A 27,126-nucleotide genomic window follows, 5' to 3' on the forward strand; every position below is an offset into this window, starting at 1 on the left:
AGGTCAGGACATGATGTTTTCTGGATACTCGACATCAGATTGCATTTACTAAGGAGCAATGCTAGTGTGATTATTTCCACACCACTTGACTATTAAATCTCTACATGGATTTCCAGAAAAATGTTGCAGAGTTACTTGCATTGAAAATTCAATCTCTTGTGCCAGAGAAAACTTTAATGTCTACTGAGATTTTATTCTTATAATGTACTTTTGTAAATTCCATAAGGCTAATTCTCAGTTTTATACTTAAACAATATTTTAGAGAAATGTAGTTTTTTTATGTTTATGGTCTTGAATATTAAGTATCTCATGATCCTGATAATATAGGTCGACTGAGAAGCTCTGCCTCATATATAGATGTTACAGTGTCAAACTCTAAGTTATGTCTCTGATTTAAAACCTAATTAACAATATTTTTGTAGACATATTAGCTCAGAGTATCTGTCCTGAAATTCTTTTTTGATCTTCAGTGGAATTGTGTTTGCTTGAGATTCAGCAAAAGAAGTAAATTCTGATGGCTTAGATAACCAGTGTGGATGCACCCAGAAACCATGTGTGTTGTCTCATTTATTTCTTCCTGTGAATGTAAGGGCTTAGACTTTGGATTACAAGTTTATCCCTCTATTTCCTCCTTTAAAAAAATGAGCTGAGAGGGACACCTGAGTAGCTCAGTTGGTTGGTTAAGTGTCTGCCTTTGGCTCAGGTCATCTTCAGTCCTGGAATTGAGCCCTGCATTGGCTCCTCACTCAGACAAATAATATCTTTTAAAAAAAGGAGATGAGAAAATTGTGTTCTTAGAACCTGGGCAAAAATATTTATGAGGCACTATGCCTCATTTAGAAATGAATTTCATTGAGAAATGTATTTTATTCTTCCAAACACTGGTGCATCCCTGAGACAAGAGAAGAGAGCAGAGCAAACAAAGGTTGAGGCAAAGCCACCCTGTCAAAGTGATCATTATAACTAATTGACAGAGGAAACTGCATTCTGTGAGGGCTTCTTATATCAGGTTTAAAGTTTAGGTTGATCTAAATTAGATAATTATAAAAAAAAACAATTGAATAAACCTCAAGAAAAGTTTGTTTTAAGCACCAGAAGTATTCCAAGCAATGGAGGTAGAGTGTGAAACTCTAAAGAGGAAAATACAAGAAAATAGAGCAGTGAAATCTGAGTTCATGTGCATGTGCATGTGTGTATGGATGCATGTGTGTGTGCATGTCAGAGGGGAAGGGGGTTTAGAAAGACAAGGGATAGGTGCCTGGGTGGCTCAGTCAGTTAAGCCTCTGCCTTCAGCTCAAGTCATGATCCCGGGGTCCTGGGATCGAGCCCCACATCGAGCTCCCTGCTCAGAGGGGAGCCTGCTTCTCCCTTTCCCTCTGCCTGCTGCTCCCTCTGCTTGTGCTCTCTCTCTTTCTGTCAAATAAATAAATAAAACCTTATTTAGAAAGAAAGAAAGACTGACAAGGGATTTAGGAAAGAGAAAGTCACTTAGACTCACCTCTGAAGGGTGAGCTGTGCTGGATGGAGGGAGCCACACTCTCAAGAGGGAATGACAAAGACCTAGGTGTGTCCCCACCCAACCTGTACAGTCACCAGTCACATACAACTGATAACCACACCCTAGAAATCTGATAGCTGTTGAGGCCAACTACAAGGAACTTAAGAAGAGATTATTAGCCATTTGAATGCTGGCCTTGCAATCCCAAATACTCAAAACAAAGAGAAATTGAAATGATCACCTACAGTGAGATGTGTTTGAGGTCTGGTGGCTAATGTCAGTGAAAGTTTTAAAAGTATTGCCATCATCACGTTTCATCACCCTGAAATTATTCACAAGCCTGATATATTACCATATCTAGGACACCCAGTGACATTTGATTAAGTGGTAATTACATCAAAAGCCTGATAATAGGAAAAAATGCATTAAAATATGTGAATGACAACCTATTAGAATATTACCCATTATAGAATAGTTTGGACATGGCAGTCTCATTCATATTGCATTTGTTTAATAAAATGATCTCTCTCCAAATGAGCATAGCTGGACAGCATCAGGTTGAGGAGAAGGCAGCATTTCCTGCTTCCCCTCTTCCAGTTAGCTTCATAAGGTATGGGAAGCAAGTGGCCAGCAGAGCTGCAGCCAATGAGCCTAAGACTGTTGTTGGACTCCCTGTTTGATTGTTTTGTAGCTTCTGGTGTTTAGAGACAGGCAAGAGCTGTAGATCTCCTTTCCTGCAACTTTGTTATCCGGTAGACTACTAGTACAGTGGAATCAAATTTCTCTCTAAAGCAAATATTTATTAGCAATGTGACACTAAGACAGTCATTCTATCTGTGCTTCCAGCTCCCTCAAGCTCCAGCTCTCTGGCCTGGCCCTATTTGGTGGCGAAAACTGTCAGTGCAGGCTTCCCACATAGCAGGTGTGCCAGTGGCAAGATCTGCCTAACCTGATGGGATCCTGCCGGTGAATTCTCTAAGGCCACATTCAGGACCCGATGAGGGCTCTAGGCAGGAGGGGGCTCCATGCGAATGAGCACAAATTCCATGCTGGCTACTTCCCCATATCCCAGTCCTGCAGGGTCTGAAGCTCCTGTGCAGCATTTATAGACAGTGTACAAATCTTCAACACCCCTTGTAATAGGATGATCATTACAATACCCATTACATTGCTCAGTCCTTTGGATGTGGTCTGAGACAAAGAACCTGAGTCCTAATCCAGATTTCTTCACTTGTTAAAAATAAACTAATTACTTAGCCAAGTCTCAATTTTTATTTTTATAAAATAGGCAAAAGAGAGAGCTATTCTAAGAATTAATTGAAATAATGCATGGAAATAACACAGTGCCTTGCACATAGGAAACGTTAATAATTAGTAAAGGCTCTCATGCCTATAGTTGGCAATATTCTCGCAGTCCAGGAAAGCATTTTTCAGTCAGCCATGCTTGGACAATCTTGTTTATCTGATGGAGGATGGACAAAAGTGTTTTTGTTGGGTAGCAGAGCCCAACCTATGTTAAACTGCACTTCAGACATGCCGTTAAGAAATGCCGTTTGCTAATTTTGCCAGATGATGGATTACTTAGATAGGGTTCAAATAAATCCCAACCTCCTGCTTCCTGCTTCCTAGCTTTTCTGCCTTCCATATTTTTTCTACTGCCACAAATTTTTTAAAAATTTGTTTCAAATTTGCATATTTTCCTTTTCTGATGACTTGCTGCTCATCAAATGATTTGATAAGAAATAAGAACATTTTCTTAAGAACTAGCAGGTACTATAGGATAAAGTACCAGAAGTCAAAGGACAGAAATGGACTTTTTTCTCCTCTCGGCTCTGAAACTAACCAGCAGATTTGGGACCAGTCATTATTTTTCATTTATTCCTTTTCTTTGGTCAAATCAGGACATGAGCCTCACATGATTGTCTGGAAACTGAGTTAAGACATAGATGTGAAATTGGAAAATATAAACATTTTTGAAGAGGTAAGTCAGGATGCATTCTATAATCAGGTCTTTATATTACATTATGTTATTTGTATATTTGATTTTTATTTTTATTTACAATGTATTCTATTATCCCATTTTTAGGACAATATGCACACTATGCTTTTCAAATTATATGGTACTTGTTAAGGGTCATGAATAATTTGAGAACATGAAAAATAAGTCACATGTTAACAGAGTACTTCCACATTTCCACTGACAATTTCAACTTTTGACTGAACAGAGGATCTTTGGCAGGTTGGAGTGGATTGCGATAGCTATCTTTATAATTGATTCTGTCGTTTCAGCAAATCCATTTTGCATCAATAAACATAAATCATTTAAGAGGATTAAAGTAAGAACTTCTATTCATCCAGGTTTTGTTAATATCGAGTGTAGAAATGGTCTATGTGGTATTGAAGAATGTACCTTGAGCTATTGACAGGACATACTTTGGCATAACTGTCCTGGATCAATATATTTTGTTTTAGCTCATCTGCAATGAATAATGATTTCTTTAGAAGTTGCATAAACTACTGAAAAGTGGAAAAAAATTTCAGGGAAATCTGGCCATTGCTTCATGAGATTACCAGTACATCTTTTACACACACACACACACACACACACATATGCACATGTACATGCACCCACGCATGCGTGCACGCATGCACATCAAACTCATACACAAAATACCATGAGTTAATGTAATGGTGTGGTGAAGAAATGCAAAACTTTGATTAACTGACAGTTAAGTCTTTATGCCATGTTTTACCTGACATAAAGATACATTCTTCGAATTTAGAGATTTTCCAGAAACTTGTTTCTGAATATATAGAGACATCTTGATACTGTTTTAAAACAGCTTTTGTTTGTTTATTTGTTTTTTTTTTTTTAATAGAACTGTACTACTTTAATCTGCTAACCAGAAAGCTAATTACAAGGTTAAATATGGAAATTTGACCTCAGGTATGCAAATTTGAAATTGCCTCTAGTCGTTTAGGTAAGCATACTGACCAGAAGGAGGAAGAGTTAGAATGGGTTTAAAGCCTGTCATGAAAAAAAAATAAAAATAAAAAAAATAAAAATAAAATAAAATAAAATAAAGCCTGTCATGGACAAAAAGCAAAATGTCTTAAAATGATAGACATTTTGAAATAAATGTTTGATTAATTGGGATCCCTGGGTGGCTCAGTGGTTCAACACACCTGCCTCTGGCCCAGGGAGTGATCCTGGAGACTCGGGATCAAGTCCCACATCGGGCTCCCTGCATGGAGCCTGCCTCTCCCTCTGCCTGCGTCTCTGCCTCTCTCTCTCTCTCTGTGTCTCTCATGAATAATTAAAATCTTTAAAAAAAAAATGTTTGATTAAAAATACAAGATAGGGATCCCTGGGTGGGTCAGCGGTTTAGTGACTGCCTTTGGCCCAGGGCTGATCCTGGAGTCCTGGGATCGAGTTCCGCATCAGGCTCCCTGCATGGAGCCTGCTTCTCCCTCTGCCTGTGTCTCTGCCTCTCTCTCTGTGTGTGTCTCTCATGAATAAATAAATAAAATCTTTAAAAAAAATAAAGATATCTATGACTTATAAAAAATAGGAAGTACTGAAAAATATTTGTCTAAGTGTTGAGACAATTATAAAAACGCATCTTTTCTAAAGCCACCTATAGCTTTCCTACTGGTGGAAAACAAACAAACAAAAATCCATACAGGAAATGAAGGAGAGATACATTCTAACAGTTTGTCTGATATATTCAAATTTAAAACAAAAATTTAGGGAAAAAGTATAAACAAAGGACCAAAGAAACATATAATGAGTATGTATTCATAATTTAGGTATTTTATTCTACAAATATTTGCTGTAGGCCTACCATAGTACTCTAGTACTAAGTACTCTAGTAGGCTCATGAACTGGAGCCTACATCTTATAATCTGATGTGCAGAGCAATGAACAACGAGGAGCCACTGGTAGATTTTTAAGTAGAGGAAACTATAGTTAAACTTATATTTGTAAATGAGTTCTCCAAGGACAAAGTAAACAAATTATTGGAAAGGCAAAATCAGAAACTAACTCAGAGGCTAATAATATAACCTTTCCTCCAAATCCCCCCAAAAGCAATAGAGCTGTGCAAGACTAGAAATGTGGAAGCAGGATGGATTTTCTCAAAAATTCTAAAATGACAACCTGAAGATTAAAGCCCAGTTGAAGCAAGATCGTTTAAGTGCCCTGAAATCAGAGTAGAGCTTTTAAAGCTGTTCACTAGACACTGGGGTTTATGGACATCATACTCTCTCACTGAGCTAGCTCTCTTAAAGTGACTCAGAAGCTGTGTGGCACGAAGGGCATTTGCAGCTTTGTGGGGAGGCAGAGCTGAACCCTGCCACAATTGTAGATAGTGAGGGTCAATGGGCCAGCAATCGCTTGATGGGACTTCACTGGCCATTTCTCATCTGCTGTATTGAGGAAGTGATAAAAATTTCTTCATGAAAAGATGAGTGTCTTGAAAACAGAACCAGCTCTAATTGCAGAGTTAAATGAAAAGAGCAAGTGAAGTCAGTGCTAGTAAAATCTTCCTTGGTCTTTACCCTGAAACCAGGGATTAGCATGCAGTTTCCAGGAAATTACAGATGGAATATTTTTCTGAAATACACAAGGAAGAGAAGGGGAAAGGTAGTGTAATAATGATCCAAGATTGGTTTCTGATATTCAGTGATTGGTTTGTGGTTACTTAAGAAACAAGAGTCATCCCAAGAATCCACCATTAGTTTATCCAAGCTGGTGCCAGAGATTATTTATCTTCTGGGACGTCTTTATTGTTGTCAAAGAGGCACTCAACAAACTAAAGCCTTGTGACAACCTTTTAGGTGAAGATATAGATACGTAGGTTTGTTCACATTGCACATAGATGAGTTTATAGCTGCTTGAAGTGTTCTTCTAGAGAATGTTGTTGAAGAAAAATACCAGTCTGAAGGGAGCAATGTACTACAGGACTTACAAGGACCGATTGGATCAGCGTGACCAACCAACTGAAATAACAAGGCAAATTTAGAGATTGTGCGAATGTTCCACAACATTTTGGATAATCTCCACAAATACAAGACAACGAAACCTGGTTTAACAAAAACCCTGAGTTCAATGTAAAACAATAGGGTAGATGGTATGGCTATAATAATAACAATAATAATAATAATAATAGGGCATTAGGCTCTATTAATAGAGAAAAAAGGCGAAAACTCTCACGCTACCTGAAATGGTTGAATATGTTAGAGTTTTCGTTAAGTGTTAACAGGTGGAAAGTCTGTGGAAACCCCCCCAAAATGGTGTGTTTTAAAGGAATTGTGGACAAAACCTGTGTCATTCCAAATGTAGGACCAGGAACAATTCACAGAAATTACTGGAAACCAGAGTTCAGTTCCAGATGAGGACAAGTTTTGTACCATCTAGAGTTATCTGAAAATGGAAAGGGCTGCTTTTCCAGAGAGAAAAAAAGTTGGCCAACGTCCTGATCCTCAGAAAGTCATCTCGCTAATTATTCCTGAAATCAGCATTTAAACACTTGGAACAAACTTGCTAAGTGTAGCTTTTTCTTCAACTCACAAAGCAGATTTAATGTTTCCAGTGGAGTTCGAGATGTTCTTCTAGCAGTGAAAATTGCCCAAACTACAGGGAAAATGATTAATACTCATTATCAATCACTTGCAATGTTCTCATATTTTTGTCTCAATATTCAGAAAAATAAAATTGCTTGTTCTGTTCTTTTAGGCAGCCTGTTCCCTTCAACTCATTAATTTATCTTGGAAACTCCACTTTTCAAATTTAAAGGCTCATAATTAGAATGTTTAATATTGATGGAAAAAGTAAAATGAATTCATTACCAACAAAAATAAAAACATTTGCCAACCTTTTGAATAAATGTCCGGTAGACTTGCTTCATCTACTGTAACCCTCGCTATTTATCTTAAGATCCGGTGTGTAATAATATTGTAAATTTCTCCAAGTTTTAAACATCCACATCCATAGCCTATGAAGTCACATGAAATCTTTTTTATAAATACTCACAGGAAATAATATTCTGAAAGATATAGTTTCTCTTGAAACAATGTCATCAATAAAAGTTTACAGAGGTTCATAGACCAAAGGAGCATTAGCGGTCGTGCGATATAACCTTTTCGTTGTAAGATGAAATTTTGCAATCAATAATGATGACACGGGGAAGCTGTCCTGTCACAGATCACGTGCCCAGGACATAGAGCTTAGTAAACGTTCATTTAAGCCATGGCTCCTTACTCAAAGGACCTATGGTTCTTGCAACATTAAACATTTATTTATTAATGATGAGAGGCTTGTAGAAATAATTCTTGATTGTTACAAGATCTGTTTTGTAGTCCTGATGATTTATTATCCATCCCAGACCCTGCGTGATTAACAATTGAATTCTGTTTCGGTCCAGTGGTCCCTGGACTTGATTCTCAGTAACAGTGAAGTCAATGGGGAAGATTGATTTGGAAAATGCCCATTTGGAGTTGTGGTTTCACTGACCACAGCAGGGTGGGTCAGGAAAAGGTAATTTCATTTGATTAGTTGGTTTTCTTTGTGGTTTTGTGTTTGGTGGGTGAGAAGAACTCAGGGGAAAACTTCCAAAGGAAAGGTTGCTGTTGGGATGTTTTTCTACTTAACGGTGAATTTTCAGATTTACTTTCAAGGACTGAAAACGGCCATGTCTTCCTACTGCCAGTCAGTGTCTGTTTATTTTATATGCGCATATTTAAGAGGCTTATCCTAGAGAAGTATCTGCATAGCATTACACACAACAAGCCAAAAGTCCTGGGATTTGCTTTCCTGGCAAAGTGCTTCTATGCCCATGTCTTCATATACCATATGTTTGCCAATGAGGTTTGAAATTTATATCTGGAGCCCTGTTCTCTTCTCTGAGCTGCTGTTAAATGTCTCCACTTGGATGCGTCACAGACACTTTAAATTTAAACTCTTTAAATCGGCCTCCTGGGCTGTCCATTCAATCCAGCTTCTCCATTTCCAGCCTCAGATTGGTGGTGGCTCTTCTCACCATTCAACCACCCTGGAATCATCATCATCTGAGCAGCTCAGAGTCCTCAGGTGAGCGTGAGGGCAGAGTGCGGTGGGAAAGGCACGCACAGTGGCAAGAGGCTGCCTTAGTTGCTAATTCTGGGACCACCATACACTGACTGCATGCCTTGGACAAGTTATTTGAATCTCACAATTCTACTATTTAATCATCTGTACAAGGAGGACGATTGTCTTAGAACCTACCTTACATAGATGTTTTGAGGGTTTAAAATTAATATTTGTTATTCTATATTTATATTATGTATGCACCTTTAAGAACAACGCATAGCATATCACACTTTCTCCTCACATGTAGCCAACCACTGATTTTCACCAAGTTACCCCTTTTTTTCTTCATCCGTTCCATCCTTTCTGTCCTGGCTGCCAGTACTTGAATTCTGGTCCTTGTCACCTCTCCGTGAGATACTGCAGTTGCCAGATTATTTATTCATTGTCCCTATGTTGGTCTTACTTTAAATCCATTCTTTATGCTCCTGGCAGAGTGATCTTCCACCATATAAATCGAATCATCATAGCATTCTGTTTAATGTTCAAATGTTCAATATTCCTTTGTGATTCATCATTCGTTTTTAAAGATTTTACTTATTTATTCATGAGAGACAAAGAGAGAGGCAGAGACATAGGCAGAGGGAGAAGCAGGCTCCTTGCGGGGAACACGATGTGGGACTTGATCCCGGGATCCCAGGATCAAGACCTGAGCCAAAGGCGGATGCTCAACCACTGAGCCACCCAGGCATCCTGTGACTCATCATTTTAACATCTAAACTCTTTGGTATTTTTGATGAGACCATTCACGAATAGCCTACTTACCAGTTGGTCCAGCCTTGTATCTTGGCACTTCCTCTTTCATATCTTCTGACCAACACTGTTCAGTCCTCTGTCTCTGGCATCTGGCATCTTGTGAAGCTATTAAGTTCGGGGTGTATTAGCAAGCTGAGCTCCTGAACTATGCTGCTTAATCTTCTCCCAGACAAATGTAAGTCTCTGTATGAAGATGTATGGGTGAATGTGTCTTAGAAATATACATTCATTTTCTTTAGAGATGTGCCTACATATGGGAGCAACTATACATACAGGTGCTTCACCTTGCTTCTGTAATTTAGCAGAACCTAGAGGACATGGCTTCATAAGCAGTCTGTACAGATCGAATCCTTTGAGTCACTGTTTCATGAATTTTGCGTAAGACATTCTCCAGTAATGAACCTTTACTCTGTCCCCATATTTTTGCTTGCATAAACAGTGTGACCATGAGCATCCTTTTACATAGTCTTTGCCTACAAATGTAAGAACACCGAGTGAGAAAATTACCAGAAGTAGAATTGTTAAGTCTAAGGGTGAGAACACTTAAAATGTTTATAAATATTTCCAAGTTATGCTTCAAGAAGGAGCCCGATTTTTACTCCCACGACAGTACACGTGAGATCCCATTACCGTCTTCTGCCTCAGAGCATACAGACATTTTTGCCTATGTGAATCTGAATTCCCATTCAACAGCTATACTTTATAAATACTTCCTTTCTCCTCCGAGGTTTTTTGGGTTTAAAAAAGTGATAGTCCCGCTATGGTTCACTATAGAATAAATCTGGGTTTTTGCAATTTGCATGCATTCAGCAGCTCAATAACTTGGAGAACCTTCTGAAAGCAGTGACAGATTCTATGCAAAAGGAATACAAATGTGAATTATAGCTTTTATTTCGTTAAAGGATGAGTTTTGCTGTTGATAATAAGAGGGAGAAAAACTTCGAAAAGATGTGTTTATTGTGTGCTAATCGACATTGATGTAGTTCACATATGTCCTTGGAAAACTGTCACTCCTAAACAAATCCTTAGTACGTAAATATTTTCCAAATGAAATGAAAGTTAATAGAAGTTATTTGCTTCTTTTACTTTTTTTCTGGCGGAATTCTTTTTTTTTTTTTAATTTTTATTTATTTATGATAGTCACAGAGAGAGAGAGAGAGAGAGGCAGAGACACAGGCAGAGGGAGAAGCAGGCTCCATGCACCGGGAGCCCGACGTGGGATTCGATCCCGGGTCTCCAGGATCGCGCCCTGGGCCAAAGGCAGGCGCCAAACCGCTGCGCCCCCCAGGGATCCCTCTGGCGGAATTCTTATGCACAGTCTTATCACAACATATCTGCATGCTTCTTATGCAGTAGCAGGAAAGTACTAGAATCTTTAGTGATTATTTCTTGTGTTGGTTCTCTTAACTTGTGGTATAGGGTTTGCATGCTTGTGAAACACATTTTCATTCCAGAAATTCAGCTTTTATTTTTAATTATTCAATTCTTTTGTTAGTCTTTGCTTCTTTTCCATGACTACCTTAAACAATTTCTGTGACATTTTTATTTAAAAAATTCTTTTTTTTTTAATTTTTATTTATTTATTTATTATAGTCACAGAGAGAGAGAGAGAGGCAGAGACATAGGCAGAGGGAGAAGCAGGCTCCATGCACCGGGAGCCCGATGTGGGATTCGATCCCGGGTCTCCAGGATCACGCCCTGGGCCAAAGGCAGGCGCCAAACCACTGCGCCACCCAGGGATCCCTAAAAAATTCTAAAATTAATATTTGGCTGCTTTATTTTATCTGAAATAAAATATTATTTATCTGCTTTATTTTGGTATCTTTATTTTATCTCGATTATCCCAGATCTTCTTTATGGCATGGAGATTGTGGTTTAATGTAATTGCTGGTTAAGAGTTCAAAAATAAATTAATTATTTCCTGTTTTTAGGCTATTTTGTGCATATTATCAATATGCATCTGTTATATACTATTTCATATAACAAATACTTTATAATATACTCTTAAAACTGATAAGATTTAAACCAGACTAGAAATGCCATCCATTCTGTTCATGATATAACTTATCTTCTCCAAACTAATATTAAACTTTATGCTTTTGAGTAGAGGGTTTAGGAGCTATCTTGATTTTGAACCTAATGATGATTCCCAGGAATTGTTGTTTTCAGATCTCTAATTTGCTGACATTGCAAATATATAAAATTGTTATCAAAGTCATAGAAAAAATGGATAAAAACTCAATCTTTTTCTTACTGGGACCAAAAAATGGCTTTGTTAAAAGCCAATGACTGTTATTCAAGTGCCCGCATTCTTGAATATTTGTTAGAAATGCATTAAGATATATACTTAGCTAGGCAAGTGTTCCTGTCTCAGTGATGGATTTTTTGCATGGACTGGCTAACTCCAGAAAATTGTTACATTATCATCTTGACTCTTAGCTTATTGACAATCACACTCGCCTTTCAAATAATCTTCTGTTTTACTGAAAAGTTTTGTCATAGGTGATAAAAAATTAAATGTAAGACAAAGTATTATTCTGATTGCAAAATCAGAATTAGAGTCTTAGTCACTAACTGTTTCAGGTATAATGTTAGGTAAGTTCCATATCTATCACACAATCTTTTTTCTCTTTCTAGAAAGTAGTTTTCATTTACATTTCTAAAAATAAAATAAAAACTTAGGTGTTTACTTTAGAAAATGTTCAGTACTTCCCACTTCTTGCTTTCTGTTATAATTGCAGTGATGACTTAATTAAAGATTTAGGCACTATTCTTTGGCAACAGAGAATGTAAAATGCGGTCACAGGTTGCAAATAAATCAGCAAAATGCAAAGCAAGTACATTTTTTTAAAAAGAGAACTACAACTTAAATCGTAAGATTTTAAGACTTTTTAACTTCCATTTCATTTGTCATTTTTATTGGGAAAAGACTATGCTCATTTCTACTACTTTGGGAAGGAGAAACCAAAAGTAAAAATAATTTTAAGCCAAGAGACATGCTGTAGACTCAAAAAAATAAAACAAAACAAAACAACAACAACAACAACAACAACAAAAAAAACACTGAACAGAAATAGAGACTTAAGCTGAACGTAGGAAAGAGTTGCCACATTTTTCATCCTTAAGTTCTGATAAGTTTGGAAGACCTGGAGGAACTGAATTTCAGTGTCTAAAGTAGAAAACACTTATTCAAAAGTAAATCTGACAAAGTACATTGGAAATTGCACTTGCTCAATGCTAGCATGAAGTTGCCTGTGTATGTTTTACTTTATGTTACAGGACAAAGTAACCAAGAGAAGGCAGTTGAGGTAAGAGTATGGAAGGCTTTTCAAGTCACAGGGAGGAAGCGGCACATATGCCACAAAGCATCATAAACTCCTAAGTAAAAAACCGCTCAGGGGCGCCTGGGTGGCTCAGTGGTTGAGTGTCTGCCTTTGGCTCAGGTCATGATCCCGGGACCCCAGGATCGAGTTCCGCATCAGGCTCCCTGCAGGAAGCCTGCTTGTCCCTCTGCCTATGTCTCTGCCTCTCTCTCTGTGTGTGCCTCTCATGAATAAATAAATAAAATCTTTAAAAAAAAAAAAAAAAACTGTTCCGTGCAAACCAGTGTCCTAAAGAAAAGAGTTGGTCTGCATGGTTCCTCAGAGGCATGGGAAGAAGGTGTTAGGAGGGGTAGCAAGCAGTGCCAAGAGCTTGTCTTCCAGGGGAGCCATGAAGAGGTGTAAACCCAAGAGACATCTTTCAGAACGCATGAAGGAACGCATGAAATTTATGATGAGGAACTTTGCCAATGAAAAGCAGAGAAATCCTGAAGTCTTTCATATTTTCTATTTTGACACACAAAAAGGGCATCAAGCAAGGAGCCAATCTGAAGGGAGGGGTCATATTTTTAGTTTTGGTCAAGCTGCATTTAAAGTGAGGGCAAGGAACTGTCATGGGAGGGCCCGGTTAATTGTTGGGGAGTGTATGGCAATCTAGGGGAATGACCACATCGAGAGAATTGGCGGTGACGTGGCAACGGGGAAAAATGAAGGAACATTGAAAAATATTTTCAGGCTCTGCACCTGCCCCCCTCCACCTTGCGGCATTGTATGGCTTTGATTCCATTCCATTGCGTGAGCTTTTTCTCATTTGTTCCACAAATACTTTTGAGAGACTACTAAGTATTTTGCATGGTGCTTATGTACTGGAGATGCTAATAGAAAATGAAGAGATTCCATTCTGGGGTAGGCAGTTTATCAGAAAATATACACAAAAGGAAAAGACGGTAAGAACCCAAGGGGGTAAGTTCAATGTCCAATGAAGTATATACCTAACCTAGACTGGGCAGGGAGGGGGTGCACAGAAAAAAATGTTATTAAAGCTAGATAATTAGGGTAAATCCTGGTGAAGGGGAAGAGGGGGAGATCCTGCGCAAAGAAATAAAAGTGAGAGGGAAAAGAGAAGATCACTTCATGCAGGACCTAGTGGAAATCCACTAGGATCTAGTCTTGCTATAGAATTAATAGAGGGTGTGACTAGACAGACCTCAGAGAGGGTGCGAAATAAAGCACTAAGTCCGGGCACATCACGCAGAGTCTCATTAAGGAACTAGTTCATTAACCTGGGGCAATGAGGAGATGAAAGGATTTGCATTTCCAGATTATGCAGACGGTCCTGAGGAAAGTGGATTCTAGGAGGCCAGCTGGAGGCCGCAAGCCTAATTAGAAAGCAATCAGAGTGTTCTAGGACAGCAAGGATGAGGGCCCTTACTGGGGTGATGGTGGCAGGGCTCGAGAGAAGGGGAGCAGACCTGAGAGTTATTTCGAAGATGGCCAGACTCAGTAAATTATAAATACTCGCAGGTGACTCGCAGGTGTTTCGCTTTCTTCTTTCATTGCTTTAATTTTGTTTTAGAGTTAATTTAGGTTGTGGTTATGATTAGTCTTTTCCATCTGGGAACTCATGCCTTTAAAGTGCTGAGAAATACATTTACATTACTTTTTAAGAAAATCTTGTCCTGGGACACCTGGCTGGCTCAGTGGCTGAGCATCAGGTTGTGATCCTGGTGTCCTGGAATCGAGTCCTGCATCAGGCTCCCCGCAGGAAGCCTGCTTCTCCCTCTGCCTGTGCCTCTGCCTCTCTCTCTGAATCTCTCTTGAATAAATAAATAAAATCTTTAAAAAGGGAAAAAAGAAAATCTTTTCCCTTCTTGTCTGTGCTCTCTTTCAGAGAGAGCTTTATTTCTTTCATTTATCAATCTCTTAATGCCTGTTCTTGATCTTGCTCTTGGCCATTTCTCTCTCTCCCCTATTTTTTTCTTTGTTACTTCCTGGAGATTTCCTAATTTTATCCTTCACATATCAGAAAAATTTTTTGTTATTTCAACTATCAGCTGAATATTTTAAATTTCTTTATATTTTACATTATAAACTTCGAAGAGGTCTTTCTTCTCTAGTCCATTTGTCATGAATGCAGTTTTTTTTTTTCCTTTCATTTTGATGAGAACATAATTTTTGTAGTAGAGGCATTTTCTTCTGCTGTTGGTATTATGGTCGTTTTCCCAAGTTCTCCCTTCTCATTTGTTTTGGTTCTAGTCTTTTTAAGTCAGGAGTTTTTATCAAATACCTTGTGACACTTTTTTTTTCTTTTTCTTTTTTTTAATGATTAGGAGTGAGACACTTAAAAAGCTGACTGGGTAATCTCTTAATGGTGGGTGGGAATATTGGCGTGATTGCGGAATTCTCTGTGTGAAAGCTCCAGCGCGGGCCCTGGAGGGTTCTTTCTCTGCCAGGTCAGTTGTCACTTCTGCATTTTGTCTTGTATGGATTACAATTGTCGCTTTTAGGCGTCTCTCTCTGAGTTGCATAGAAGCTGAAGTTCTTATTTCTGTTCCGATTCTCCTTGATTTTATTTTAATGATTTCTAAATTCAGACAGAACTTTTAGAAATGTTTGCATTGGGGCACCTGGGTGGCTCAGTGGTTGATGGCTGTCTGTGGCTCAAGGTGTGACCGGGGTCCAGGGACTGAGTCCTGCATTGGGCTCCCTGCAGGGAGAGCCTGCCTCTCCCTCTGCTTGTGTCTCTGCCTCTCTCTGTGTCTCTCATGAATAAATAAATAAAATGTTTTTTAAAAATCTGAATTTTACCACCTTACCATCAGGAGCCTGCCCCCTCCACCAACTCTTTTTTTTTAATGGATCACTTTTGGGGAAACTGAATTGTGGTGGATTTGCTCAAAGAGTATCATGTTAATTTAATGAACAATAAAATAGAGTTCAATTTCGAAAAAAACTCTTCTTTGGCTAATGTGCTGCAGTGTTCACTTCTAGGCCAGCAAACCTAAGGAATCCCACATAAAGATGTTTTATTAATTAGAAAGCTTATACGTTCTGAGATATGTGTTTTAAGATCTGACAGTTTTCAGATTAAAGAAGCAACATCAACCATTTCACTTTTCAGAGGCTTCTTTGAAAATTGACATACAGTTTCAATCACAGCTTAAGCTTGGGTGGTAAACATGTTTATCTTTTACAGAAGCTGGCTGGGAGGTAACAGGAATTATCTGCGTGTGCGGAGCCTCTTTTATAGCTCGTTTTTTCACTTAGATTGTAGATGAAGTACCTTCAAGCAAAAATAATACAAGCAGTATGGATAGTGGAGATGAGAACAGCTGAAGAACGATCTCATTTGGTAGAAAAAAAAAATGTGTTATAACGTCATTCAGGATATTTGGCTGGCTCTGACTGAGTAGTTTTCTTATCAGATTGAGACTTTTTTTTAATCCTTTGTGTTATTTTATCCATTTGTGTTGTTTTATCCACCATGTCTTATGATGAGGGGTGGATATATTTCCATATTTCACATAAAGAGAAAACCAGATCTTTTTTGTTATCATCATTTTTTTTTCCTGGCAGAAGAGCTACCTTTTTCCTTTATATTTGACGAAATGAAATGAATGATGATACCTCGATATAAAGAAACATCACTGGTGAGAAGAAAAGAAAATCCGTTTTGGTTATTTGTCACTATTATAGGGGAAATCCCATCTTACTACCTGAAGCATTAAGATATTAAAAGCAAGACAAAAACAAAAACAACACATTCACAGAAACACAAAACCAGCTAGCCCTGCAAATACATCCCCCCCTGGCTGGGAGCCGCTGACACAGAGTGCCATAGGGATTGACATCTGGAGTTTTGGAGGTAATCTCTCGGGGTATTCTGCTTCTATGTGAAGGAATAAAATGGCTCTTTATGCTTACCTAAGAGGAATCTTGTTGACTGTAAAACTCAGAGAATGATTAAAATTGTAAAAGCAAACCACTTCAACACAACAAACACGAGGCTGGAAAGTGAGCCATATGATAACCTCATCCATCACAGAAGCAGTGTGCTTTTTAAGAGGAATATGCTGTATGTTCTGACTGTATTCTGGCCAGTGCCCTGGTGAAGAACATGCTAACTGAGCTCCAGAACTGGGAGTAGTCACAAAAAGTAGACAGATTCTTCTGCACACCAAGCACTAACCTCCATGCTAAGCTCCAGCAACATTACCCCCTAACCGAATAGATTTTCCAGATCTTTCCTTGCCTTTCTAGGCAAGGAGGATCTTTCCAGATCTTACTGTTCTTACTACAGACATGTGTGCTAGCCTCTTATCAGGGTGACACCATCTCATTACACGTCAGTTCAGGCTTTCCTGACTCAGATCAACTCTGCCTTCTCTTGACAATGTCTGAGTCTTCCTTGCCTCAGGATTTCTCTCAGAGCTTTGAGAAATGTCCAGCGAAAGTGATCATGTTCTTTGGCATTTAGAAGCAGGAGTATTTCTGGCTTTCATTTAAGTGGTCAAGAATTCCAGAAGCCAATGGATGTGAGGAAACCAGTCATCCTGGAGACCTTATTGTAGTCTATGATCCCTAACCCCTTCTGTACTCAGAGAAAGCCTTTTTCTGAACAAAGAGCTCCTTTTGCTCCGGCTTGTACTGTTCATTCACTCATCAACAGTTTGGTGAAACAGTAAGGGCTAGGCAGATACAAAAATGAATGAGATGATGACTCACTATAGTGAACTCCTTGACTAGCAAAGAGGAGAGTTAAGTGATGGACCCATTTCTACTGAAACAATGCTGTTGTAAAAGATAGATACACAAGTAGACAAGACATTTGGTCTGTAGTCTACATGCCTTAAATTGGATTAGAAGTCAATCCAGTTTCTCACCTCAAAAAATTGGGGTGGGGGAGGAATTAAAAAAATGGACAGATAAGGCAGGATTCAAGTGTGAAGAGGCTGGTGGCTCCAGAGAAGAGGAGAAGGAATGTATGGGGATGCTTGATTGAGTATTGGCTTGAGGAAAACGGTTGATGGGTCACCCACACCACATTTTTGCCATTGTAAACAATTTTGCATAAATCTATTAGTTAATAAATACTTTTCAGATTTGGGATTGATTTTTTTTTTCAGTAGAGACTTTCAAAAGTAGAGGTAGTAGATTGGAGGTACGAGCATTAAAAATTCCCTAATATGTATTGCAAATCACTTTCCTAAAGGGTATGCCAATTGATGCTCACCCATGATATCTGAGAGTGCTGGTTTCCCCAAAACTGTGGTAGGATTTGTTTATTTATTTTTGTAACTGTCTATTGGAAAATGGAGAACCTTTGGTTTTGATTTAAAATCAATCAATGTTGGGGCTTAGTAGTTAAGCATCTGCTTTTGGCTCAGGGTGTGATCCCGGGGTCCTGGGATCGAGTCCTGCATCAGGCTCCCCATGGGGAGTCTGCTTCTCCCTCTGCCTATGTCTCTGCCTCTGTGTGTCTCTCATGAATAAATACATAAAATCTTTAAAATATAGATATAGATATAATAAAAGCAACTAATGTTAAATATTTTTTTCTCAGTCATCAAATGACTGGGTGCTGGTATCTCCTTTGTTCTGAATCATCATTTCATGTCTTGCTTTCAGTAATTTTTGGAAACTTCAAGTGTCTCTTTATTGATAATCCATGGGAAATTGGTGGTGATATTTCATATGGTTACAAATATTTCTCAGTTCCTCTTTACAGTTTTGGTTATGGTGGTTATGGCGCTTAAAGAAATATGGCAAAGGAGAGCACAGATACAAGGTAGGGGAAAAATAGAGGAAGTGGGTTGTAGAAATCTAATGATATTCCCAGTGCTTCCCTGAGCAAGACACCATGTAGAAAAAACAATGGCATTAAGCAGCACAATTACCATATTTACTACCTCCCCCACATTAGTGTTATACCAAGGATGTAAGATGACATATTTCATAATACCAGCTGTGCCTCAGAAGACAATCACAATATCATTAATGATAGTTAGAAATTTCATCATAGGTTACAGTGTAATATATCACTTCTAAATAATTGTCATTAATCACAGCAAGTTTATATGTCCACTGAAAATATTAGTATAAAGCGAAGGAAGATTTCTTTTTGGCCATTAGACATGAAGCCATACTATTTGCGTTAAAGAGTATCTATTCTCCCAGTGGTTCAAGAGTGAGTGGACTCTGTGGTGCTGCAGAGAATGAGGAGGTCAGGGGTGGGGGCGTCTAAGACTGAAGCCATCTACCAGCTTATCTTCTGTCATCAGACTGAATGTTTGCTGTCATAACTCCAGCAGATTTTTCTTTAAATTAAAAAAAAATCATGTAAATATAATCCAAATGAATCAGTCAAACTAATGAGCAAAAATGATCCTCTCTTGAAGTGAATATATTCTACCTGCTTCAGGGCTGCTACTCTGAGGTTGGTGCCCAAATGGAATCAGTTAAACCACAGCCTTCCACTCTGTCCTGTCCTCCCATCTCTGTCTCCAGAAATAACACCTTTTCTTAATGTAGGTAATAATTTTCGTTGTCACAGCAAACAACAGAAAACAAAACATTCTCTCTGATTAGTGGGGAGAAATGGGCACAAAACAGGACAAAAGCTCCAAGCTACTGGTTCTCCAACTTGGCTGCATGGTGGTATAATCTGGGGCTCTTTGACAACTCTGGGGGGCTCACCCCAGAGGGTCTGATTTAATGGGGTTCAGCCAAGGCATTGGCATTTCTAAACTCCCCAGGAGGATTCTTAAGGCAGTAAAGGCTGAGAACAAGTGGTCTGTGGTGCCACCCCTCCTCCCAGGTGTGCCCGTTAATAATTAAAGTGACTAAGAGGTCAGATGTAGCATGGCTTTGGTAAGGGGTGGGAGTGTATGCTTTACAAGGAAACAGACACACATATGAACACAGTATTATGTCATTAAGAAAAAAATGTCAACTCAGGGCTTTCAGGTGAGGTTGAACATGGCAAGGACACAGTATTCTTTAAATTCTTAATTTTCATGGTAAAAATATCAGGTAAGATGGTGTTTCCAATCAGTTATTGGTTGAAAATAAGATGTTATTCACTTTTGTGGTGGTGGTGGTCACTCTTGTTGACAGATCATGATCAGAGCCTTTTCCCTGAGCTCCAAAACTTATAAGATTAAGTTATAAGTTATCATTATAAATGATAATCCATGCAACATTATTTACCAATCATTGAAATACCAGATTTCATCCTTGATACTAAATCACCACTGATACTAAATGATAGCAAAACCATTGCCATTATTCACACATACACACAACTGTGGACCATGGTAGTGAGCTTTGACTTGGATTCTGCTGTTGCTATAGAGTTTCACGGTTGCTGTAAGGTTCTGCTGTTGCTATATGATTCCACTGTTGCTGTATGATTCCACTGTTACTATGATTCCACGGTTGCTATATGGTATGTCTGCAACAGATGGGGAGTGGAGATTCATTTCTATAACCACCTTCCAATATCCGTCTTATGTCAATGTGAGAGGTCTCAGCATGGGTTCTTTGGTTTGTTCTTAATGTTTGGCCCGTCCAGTGTTTCTCTTTATTTTCAAGGAAGTTAATCTGAGAAAAAGAACAAAAACTTTTTTGGGTATAATGAATAATTAATTTGAGATAATATTTTAATCATAGTTGTTAATTTTTAAATTTTATTTAATTTTCAATTATTTAATATGTAATCATTTTTAATTTTTTTAATTTGTAATTTTGAAAAATCTTAAACATGTAGGAAGGAATAAGAATAATGAATCCCCAGATATCCATCACCCAACTTCAACAGTTATTAACATCTTGCCACTTTTATTTCACACTTCCCACACTCCTGTTTGGTTAATTTGTTACTGTTTTTATGATTTTTAAGATAAAAATTACAAACTTCAAAATGCATGCATCCTAGAGATGCAATTTTAACAAATGTGTATACCAATGTCATCTATACTTCTTCATAGCATTGAATATTTTCTCTACTAGAATGTTTCTTTCTTATTACACCAGGTCAGCCCTGAACCTCCAGAGGCAACTACTGTTTATATTTTTCACATTGTATTATTTTTAGTATTTTCTAAAATTTCAGATGTATGGAAATATGCAGTATATATTTCTTTTGTACCTGACTTCTTGTACTCAATGTAAAGTATGTAAGATTCATCTATGTTGCTCTTTGTAGGAATGTCTTGTTCTTTTCCATTGCTATTTAGTATCCAGGGAGAAAATATGGGTTGGTCAGCAACTCAATGATGCCATTAAGGATACAGGCACCTTCTTTCTACCAACTTCTGTGTGTCAGAGTTGCCAATTTTCATGGATACAAGTTATATCCTTTTGTATCAATATCTAAAGCAGGATAAGGGGATAAATTAGAAAATCTTGGAAATTTTTAAGCTTAGTCTGGAATAAATAAAATTAATATTTGGATAAATAAGTGAAAGATATGGATATAATGATGCCATTTGTTTTAAAAATCTCACTAACCTATAGGCAACCAACTTTTTAATTTCATTTTTATCTCCAAACAATTGTTACTCTGAAATTCTGCCTAGATATGGAACAGAGGAATATGAGATTTTATGATTTATTATGTTGCTTTTCTTAATGTAATTCACCTAAAAATGGTAAAGGAAAAAAAATGCCTTAAAAAAAAAAAAGCATGTTTGGTCCCTAAACAATGTGCTGGACACATTGTAGAGACCCACCTATAGGAGATAGTATGGTTTGCTGACTTATGACCACCCAGTTGATGAGTGTAAGGCTATGACTTGGAGGAGTGGCATAGGGTTGAATTGGAGGGTTAATTTTGTTCAACCAACTGTAGTTCGGAAACCACTGGTCACATTCCTTTTAATAGCTTGTTATCACCTGCATGCTGAAGGACTTCATCTGAGTTCTTATCATTTTATATTCACAAAAGACCTCCAATAAGACCTTGGAAGACTTCTACATTTATTTTCCAGGAGTTAGCCTGTACTCATAATTACCTAATGGTGTTTAGTATGTTCGTGGAATAATAACAATAGTGATAAATATGAGACGACATTTGCATAGGGCTACAAAGTTGACAAAGCCCTGACTTCACTCTGGCAATTGACATTCTTATCACTGCCATCTCATTGACACTGGGTTCCCTTGGCTTACTAACATGTTATGGATCCCCTTTCTCGTTTCACTCTGTCTTCTTTAATTGGATTTTCCTCCTGCCTCTAAGTGTAATTATCATTCAAGGTTCTTAAGGAGCAGTAGACCAAGAATGAGAACATTAGAATTCTAGTCTTGGATCTGCATTTTAAGCATTTATAGTGGATTCCATTAAATCTCTCAAGCCGTAGTTTGTTTCACTATAAAATGGGCATCTTCATATTTTTAAAATTAATTCTATGGTTTGTTGTCACTATCAATTGAGGTAACTCGTGTCCAACACTCTGAACACTCAAAGTTCCTTAAAGTGCAGTGCAAATTTATGGCACCGCAATTACTCTGCTCTCTGCATGGTCTCAGCAAATGCGTCTTTTTTTTGGTCACAGCTCCATCTGTATTTATGACTCCTAAATGTAAAAATATATTTTTCTACTTCTGGCCTAAATTTCAATTTTTAATTTTCAAAATTCATATCTTAATGTTCATTAGTACCTCAAATTCAAAGTTGAGGAACCAATTGTCATAGTTGAAGCATAAAAGGGAAGCTAGATATGAGCATAACACATCTAACTAGAGAAGGGGGATGCTCCCCTGTGTGTAATATCTGCATTATTAAATATGTTACTGTAACCAAATTTGATTTTTAAAGTTGCAATCACTATTACTATCTCTCTTGAGTTATATAGGATAAAATGACATGGTAAAAAAAGTGTATGGCCATAAGAAACTGTGGGTATATCTCTAAATTATTTGTAAAGCTTGAATGGGAAACTGAACTATAAAGAACAGGCTGTGTTTTGACTTATTTTTCAAAAGGATCCTGATAGTGAAAAATAAAATAAGAAAGTAAATTAATATATGGTTACTTAAAATACAGTAGTATTTAGACAATTTAACTACCTGAAGATCTATCCCCCAAAAAAAGAAAAAAACCTCAGTCTTTTAAAAGATACTATCTGCCATAATTTTGAGTTCCTCTTTTTGAAATTCAGTTGCTCACAAGGGAAAATGTTTATTGAAGAGAACAGCTAATCCCTCATGAATCTGGAACATCAAGAAAAGATTAGCTCGATAATGTGTTATGTAATTGGGTAGCAGAAAGGCCATGTTGGAAAAGGAAACTTCATTACTTTGGAGTTTGTAATAACAGATAGAAAATGATATTGAGTCCAGCAGTATCACTGCTTTCGGGAACTTCAGAAAATAGATTGAAAATGGGTCAGGCTATGTTGATTCTATATCGTTAATAACAAGTGTCTCAAATTAGGAGAAAAGAGGAAATCAGGGTAATTCCACTTGTGGTACAAACATCCTAATGTTTTTATTTGTCACTTATACACCTGTAGTTGATTTATTTTATATATATGTATATACATATATACACACCTCTATCATATACCTACAGAAAAGTGCATAACACATACATGTACAGTTTGTTAAATTTTCTCTCTTGGTTTGGGTCATTTGAACTTGTCAAGCTATTTTTGTTTGAATTTTATGATAACCATTCAATATCCAGAATACAAAAATCTCCCACAACTCAACAACAAAAAGACAAACAAAATTGGACAGAGGACATAAATAGTTCTTTGAAGCAGATTTACAGATGGTCTATATGCATATGAAAAAATACATTGTCAGTCATTAGGGAAATGTGAATCAAAACCATCACGAAGTCCCAATTCATATCCACCATGATGCCTACAATAAAATAAGGAACAACAATTTTAAAAAAAGGAAAATCATGAGTGTTATCGAGGATGTGGAGTATGTTCTATAAATCAGGTTCAGTAAGAAAGAGAAGATCCTTTGAGGCTCTGGACCAGAAGGAGGCAAACCATGGCCTATGGCCCAAACCTGGCCAGCAGCACCATTTTTGGCAATTATTGCTCAGCTCTGCTCATGATTCCATAGTTTATAATTCAGCAAATGCTTCAAGGCAAAAACAGACAAGAAAGCAAGTGTTTTAAATGAAGGGCTGACCTCTGTGCGGCTCATGCTTCTAAGCTCTGGGATCCTCACATCCCCACATCCATGCTTACTCTCTGGTGGTGTAAACAAGAGTAGATTTTCCACCTAACTTTTCTGGTTGTTTGTGGCCATAGCATTGGTCTCTTAGAAGCTTGTCTGCCACTACTGGCAGGATGACAGTCTCAGGGTGTTCCTTGTTGTTATTATATATAAATTTTATTTTAACAAAATATGTGAGAATAACTACTGTTAAGTATAAACTATAAGAATAGTGGTCTGAAGAAGTTCAGAAATGAGCAAAAGAACAATAATGTCATACCATAACTTGTAGGGAATAATTTCATTCCAAGATGTAGTTATATAAGTGTGTATATGTGTGTATATATATATATATATGTACATACATATAAGTGTATATATATGTATATACATACACATGTAACTATGTATATATTTGTGTATATTTATGTAGGTGTACCAAGATATCTATATATATCTTGATATATATATTTATATATATGTATATCTATATATCTATATATCTATATCTCTCTCTATATATATATATATATCAGTAAGTTTATAAAAATGTAATCCCATATAATGTTCTCATTTTTGTGGTGACAGATGCAGGCGAGTGGTTCAGTGACCCTTCCACATTCACACAGTAAGTCATATCAGAGGCGAATCTACAGCAGAAGTGTGGTTCTCTGCCTTTAGAGCACTTTTGGGGGAGGGCAATATTTCAAAGGTAGTGCCTCATGTTACTGGGTGTGTCTTGTTTCAGTAATTTTTATATTTGCTTTACATTTTATCACCTTGTATGGTTTTTACCTTTTCACTTTTTAATTCTTCACATCATGGTGTTTGGTGGTCCTCGGGTTTGAATTAGTGAGTACACAAATGACGGGACACGTGGATGAATGTCGCACATTGCAGGCTGGAAACTGCAACACAAGTCCAAGAACCACCAAAATGTGTGTAGGGATCAGGATGAGGCATTAAACCCACCAGCCTCTGCTAAATTTCATAGGTAGTCTGTATACAAGGGGAAAATAGTTCACACCACAGACTGTATTTAAAAGGGAGAAGAATTCAGGGAAATCTCAAACCTTGAATGCTGGCATCTTGTTTTGTAATAGTTTAACCTTAAAGATGTAAGAATATGTAAGAAAGGTTTGTGACCTAAGAATTAAGGTTTTTAATCTGCACCTGAATTTTGACTGCTCTGGATATTTATCCTTCTAGCTTTGGGGGATTTATTGAAACAAACAAACAAACACTTGAAAAGTTAATCTGAAAGAAAAAAAAAAGTTAATCTGTTCCTCTTGCTAAAACCTTATTTTAGCTAATACGTTTTAAAACTGCCCGTGGAGGGTAAACCAGCATGAATATTAGGCACTTAAATAATCTATTTATTCAGTTAGTTGCATTGTTTTTCATTGATATTTGGATGCAATATTTTCATATTTTATTCCATGATGTGTCAATAAGGAAGTGGCAACTGCTAAAATATTCAAACAGCATGAAGTTTTAGCTTACAGTTAAAACTTAAGATGAAAATAATATTGTTCTATCTTTTATCATAACCGATTATAAATACTTTGAATATGGTAAAAAAAAAAGAAAGTATATGTGTACATTCATTTCCTGTCACTTAGGAATAATGCAGATATTAGTATGAATCATTCTAGTTGTCCAAATGAACTTAATTAAAGCAACAGTGTAAATAACTCACCTTGTTTAACGAAACTACAAGCACATCTGATTAAAATTTGGGCCCATGGCTGTAAATGCAAGGGATATATTCCTATCATGTCATTATCTTGGATTGGAATTTTCTAGATCAATTTTAGTACTGGTTTCCTAACTAAGTGGAGATACATGGCAGAGCTATGGCATGAATAATGATCAGAGCAGGAACCTTGGGTAACCAGGATTTCTAATTATTTAGAGTGCTAGTGTTTAATAGTGTAACGCTCAGATCCCCAATCCTTGCTGGGCAGTGTAAGAGTAGACTCAGTTGGTATCTGTCTAGATTTGGGGAACTCATTACCCCATACTGACCTTCAGTTCCTGCAAACATTTTGGAAGTTCCTGTGAGGGGTGGGATCTTATGTAAGCTAAGAAATACCTTTTTCTTGCTATAGGCAACATGGATGCTACCTGACTGAGGATCCTCTGAGTCTTGAGCCCAACTGGGCCTGTCTGGCACTTCCAGAGTGAAAAAATCCAAGAATTAGTTTTACAAAACTTGCAGGGGCACCTGAATGGCTCAGTGGTTGAGCATCTGCCTTTGGCTCAGATCGTGATCCTGGGGTCCTGGGATCAGGTCTCACATCAGGCTCCCTGCATGGAGCCTGCTTCTCCCTCTGCCTATGTCTCTGCCTCTCTCTGTGTCTCATGAATAAATAAATTTTTTTTTAAAAAGTTAACAATAACAAACCTTGCAGCTCTTCTTTCTCTCACAAAGAACTTGGCAGGAATACATTCATGTTACTCTTTCTATTCTGGAATGAGAATGATCATTTCCCTCCAATAACAAACATTTTTAAATTAGGCTGAAATCATCTTGCCTCCTATCCATCATAGGAGATCCCAGGGTCTGCCCCACACCCTGCCCCTCCACCACAGAGGCACGCAGGTGCATACCACTCATCCATGCATGCCCCATTCTATCTGCACTGCTGTGCTGTGTGAGAAAATAATACTCCCCTCACATCTTTTCCATCCCAATAAAATTAGGGTTCATGTGAAGCTGAGGCTCAGGTTCCTTTGTCTGACATGACCTGTAGGTCTAAATCTTTCAGGCTCGGGCTGAGACTACTATTATATAGTTATCCAGATGTAAAAACTGCGAAGACAAGCTAATAACGTACTCATTGCTATTGAATTAATCACTATTAATCGAAAGCACAGTTAATATCGACTTTGAGAAAAAAAGTTTGTTTTACAGTGTTTTGGTAAATATATCCCTTCCAGCGCACATTCCTCCATTTCCAGTTCTTAGCTGTAATCTTTTTCTTGATGCTGTTCTCTAAGAACAAGAACCAGGGTTTTGTTGAGAAATAGCTGATTCTCAGGCAGGACAGGGAACATCCCAGCGGAGCCTGAGACAAAGGTGGGCAAAAGATCACTTCTGTGCTACAGCATGAGAAAATAACAGGCAAAGCCAAAATGAGAGACAGTCTATGAAAACCTGCTTGGTCCTCCTCCAGAGTGTCAAGATCATGAAAGATGAGGGAAGAATGAACCCTCCCAGATAGAAGGAGAGGATGAACAGA

General features: G+C 37.7%; 1 protein-coding gene and 2 long non-coding RNA genes across 9 annotated transcripts in view; 2 read left to right on the forward strand and 1 right to left on the reverse strand.

Moving 5' to 3' along the window:
• The window catches only part of NALF1 (NALCN channel auxiliary factor 1), a 625,228-nt gene that overhangs the window by 491,849 nt on the left and 106,253 nt on the right, over positions 1-27,126 (forward strand). The gene's annotated exons all lie outside the window — the stretch shown is intronic.
• The window catches only part of LOC140607846 (uncharacterized), a 46,607-nt gene that overhangs the window by 13,277 nt on the left and 6,204 nt on the right, over positions 1-27,126 (reverse strand). For 4 of the 5 annotated variants that reach the window (XR_012009756.1, XR_012009755.1, XR_012009757.1 and 1 more), the window contains one exon: positions 19,784-20,302. This is a non-coding gene — a long non-coding RNA (uncharacterized lncRNA). Of the gene's footprint in view, positions 1-18,359; positions 19,018-19,783; positions 20,303-27,126 lie in introns of those variants that run through there. The other variant, XR_012009758.1, reaches the window with a different exon arrangement.
• LOC140607847 (uncharacterized) lies at positions 20,144-26,239 on the forward strand. The gene is made up of 3 exons (XR_012009759.1): positions 20,144-20,218; positions 24,470-24,509; positions 25,993-26,239. It is a non-coding gene; the product is annotated as an uncharacterized lncRNA (long non-coding RNA).

This window comes from Canis lupus, chromosome 17 (assembly GCF_048164855.1).
Source record: "Canis lupus baileyi chromosome 17, mCanLup2.hap1, whole genome shotgun sequence".
Taxonomy (NCBI): domain Eukaryota; kingdom Metazoa; phylum Chordata; class Mammalia; order Carnivora; family Canidae; genus Canis; species Canis lupus.